Consider the following 3,971-nt stretch of genomic DNA (forward strand, 5'->3'; position numbering starts at 1 on the left):
GATGTAGAAGTGACAATTGTGCAGGGGGAGTGGCAGTGGGAGTGACAGTGGTGCAACTGCTTGAATAACATCTAAATGTTGCAAGATAAGTGATTATGAATTTCTGAGACTGTGGCAACCAATACATCTGTAGTTAAAATTATGTGTGTACAGAATTATATTATCTAGCCATGACTTTGTAATTTAACCATACCCCCACTTGTCTGGGGTAATTAGTTGTCTGAAGATAAAGTGGCATGTGGTATTTATGATTTGGGAAGAGTATGGAATGTTCCCAAACCTAATTTTAACCATTCATCCACCCTGCTTCAGGCATGTAAGCTAATTTAAACTCACAGCTATGTCATTTGGAATTAAAATCTTTTTTCGCATTTGGCACTCTGGTCTACACTTTCTTTTCATTTCTGTTTTATGTCAGCACTGTCAGAATGTTAATGATTTTGAGATTGGATGAATAATTTCAATGGCCTTCCATTCTGAATCAGCAGATTAGTGAAGGGGGGAAATGAGGATTGTTAAAACAGAGGAAATGTTTGTAACTGTTCAGAAAAGGGGATTAAGTTGTCACCATAGTTGCTGTCTATCAACTGCTCCCTGGTCTCCCTGATGGCAATGAGTTGTGCTACACCTCCTTGTCATTCTCCCTCACCTTCATCCATTTCTTCTTTGTGGGGAAATGCTTCATCTTGATTCTGTGTCTCCTCCTCAGTCCAGTCCTCTTTACATTGCTGGGCTGTGTGGAATACAGCAAGCTACAATTATGGGCCATCACTTTATCTGGTCCATTTTATGGTGAGCTCCCACACCTGTAAATTGGGCATCTGCACCTTTGTTTAAAAATGACAATAATCGAGTATATGGTCGGAATTTTACTGTCCCGCCCTCCACGGGAATCGGAGCAGGCAAGGGGCGGACAATGGAAAGGTCCATTGACCTCGGGCGGAATTTTACGGTTTGGGACGCGTGAGGCCTTAAAATCCCGCCCTCTGAGGCACCTGATGGACTAAGAGTTCTCACTGTAGCTATGTTGCTCAAACATAAAGAAGTTCCAGTGGGATGTGGTTAGCTAAGTGTAGAGGACCCAGAAGGAAAAAACAGTTTGGACTAATATTTTTATTTACCCATTTTACTGATATTCCATTTTAAAATACATAAGACCAAGTCAGGCCAGCATTCTTATTTGCCCATTTTACTGCTTCTTTCTTTCTGGGGAGGTATCACTTACACCCCAGCAGCAATCCTTTGATATTCCTCCCAGAATAACAGGAGGTTGGAATTGGGAGGGAAGAGAGTCAGTTATAGCACAACATCATTGCTCGATCTCAATCTGCCTTTGGGCTGATGGTAAATTTGATACATTTTTCCAATAGGGGTATACACGTGCATGTGACCTCAACATTGTGACTGGAAAGGAGTAGAAAGAATCCCCGTCAACTACTGGAGGTTCAAGGCATTGATTGAACACATGACAAATGCCATCAACAGCATCTCTGAGGAGCGCAAACTATTTCTCTATTTGCCAACTCTGGCACATCCTCGATCTTACCTGTTAACATGTTTACACCAATATTACATTGCTTTATTACCATTTAGAATTAACTGCATAGTTCTAAACAAAATGTTCGGTATTTGGATGTGTCTGGTTTTTGAATGTGCAGCGAAAGTATATTCGACTGGATGAACTATGGTACAATCGCCATTGCTTAAAGAGGGCAAGTTGGTGTCAATGCAGTTTGTCTACTTTATGTGGTGTCTCATGTAACCAAAACATTTTTAAAAGAGCTCTTTATAGACATGGAGCTCATTAAGCAGGCAAAACGGGTTCCCAGGAGGTGTCGAGGCCACAGAGGCGATAGAAAGCAGCAGAACTGTATTTTCCAAAGTTCTTAAAGTTGCAAACAGTGAGTTCAATCTGTCTGAATTCTTTATCAGCTGCTCACGCTGCTCACTGTGTACAAGGGACAATGGTGAATTTGGATAGTTTCACTCAGCGAATATGTTTAACTCAAGGTCAGGTCAAATTCTGGTACAACAGCTTAAAGTTATTTCTAGCTCTGTGGTTCTGTTTATGGACCTGTTTTGTGTTACAAAGTGAAATACTGATTGTAATCAGCCATAAAGACATCAGCTTTTAAATATTTTCTAAGTGTTGCGCTAAATTTAAAAGTCACCCATTAGTACACCTTTGTAACTGATGGAAATGATTAATAACATTTTCTCAATACAGGTGGCTGATTGGGATAACAAAGGTCTATGCAAATCTTGAGGACTGTAAATAAGAAACGAACAGTACAGACACTTCTTGATATTATTGTTCTATTGATCTCTATTCTTGGAGATGTTGGTTTAGGTTTTTTAAAAATTTTCTCATTGGACGGCATTGCCTCCTGGCCACACAACAGGCAGACTTTTACAGGGAGAAAGTGGATGACATAGGCAAAAGCAAAGTCAGCGTATCAATCTCTCCCACCCAATTCCTTCTTCCCACATCAGTCATTCACTGGTCAACTAATGAGTATCCGGTGGGAATCAGGATGAGAGAGGCCCAGAACGGGCTTGGAGATTGTGGATGGGGGTGGATTCACAGACAGAAGCAACTGCTCCTGGGAGTTTTAAAGTGACAGTCATGCTATGAGGTTCTGCTCAAGGGTTCTGGAGGTGAAGGTCAGAAGGTAGTGCAGCTGCGGGCAGTGAAGGATAGCTGCAAGAGGGGCTGCCACCAAACTGTCAGCCCCATTGAACCCGATTCACTGTGAGCCGCTGGAGGCTGTGGACAGACGGTCACACACAGCAAAGGGCTGCAGAGTGTCAGTCAGAATCTTTATCCATTGGAAATGCCAGAGGAACTTGTACAGGAAGCGCCACAATTTAATGGTAACTCCCTGCGTACCTTCCTCCAGACTGTCAGTGAACAAGAGATGGCAAGAGGAGATTACCCCACCTGACAAAAGAAGCATGGGAGACAACAGAACTGGTCAATACCCGTGGCATCATCCATAATGCAATTTGCTGAGGTTCACTGTAACATTGATTGGAACAAGGACTAAAATAACAATAAGTTTATTTAACTAACCCTGCAGCTGTAAGAAGCACTTGTGCTCTGCCCAAGCTCCCAGGGAAATCTGGTGCGCTCCTGTCATGTGACACTAGACATGACCAGGTCATCAAGTAGTCATATAACAACCCAGTCTACACCTGATTAGTTTGGGCCCCGGTGATATGAGGTGTATCAGTGTAAGCAGTGAAAACTATATACAGGCATGTATGTACAAAAACAATTAGCTACAAAACAGTGGCATTGGTTTGTGTGAACAATGAAACACAGCTGCAGAGTTAGTTAAATAAACTTGCACAGGTATGGTACTCAAGCGATGATGACACTGCATGATGATGTAAGTGTGGGCATGCATGGACATCGCATTCTCACCATCAATTTTCAGTGTTCCCTGCCGCTGCACAAATCAGACTCTGTCAGTGATGATGTCACTTTACACGATGATGTCATTTGGTCCACGCAAAAACTGCAAGAAACAATCAGGTAAGTCCTTGCTGACATCAGGCGCCAATCTCTGCATCCGCAAACCTCATGCATGCACTGAACCCCTGTATGTTTGGCAGCAAGAAACACAGTTTATTAATAAAATGTTTGAACAGTTAGGATTGGTCAGACTCCAGATATTAATAATAGTAGCAAATTTGTCTTCCAAAATCTCAATCAAAGGAAAATAAAGATGATCCATCATTTTATTTTATCTATGTTAAAATAGAAATGTTTGGACTTCAGCACTGTTCTTTATGAGAGGGGCAAATTTGCAAAAGTACACAAAATAATAAAGTAGTGAAAGAAGTGTAAAATCTATAGATGCAATAAAGCAGTGATAATGAATATGATCGCAGCTGCATTGGAGTTAATATATAATCTTTACAGCCTCCAGAAGTGAAAAACATAATCAAACTTTGCAAATCTAACC

Source organism: Mustelus asterias, chromosome 3, assembly GCF_964213995.1.
Source record: "Mustelus asterias chromosome 3, sMusAst1.hap1.1, whole genome shotgun sequence".
Taxonomy (NCBI): Eukaryota; Metazoa; Chordata; class Chondrichthyes; order Carcharhiniformes; family Triakidae; genus Mustelus; species Mustelus asterias.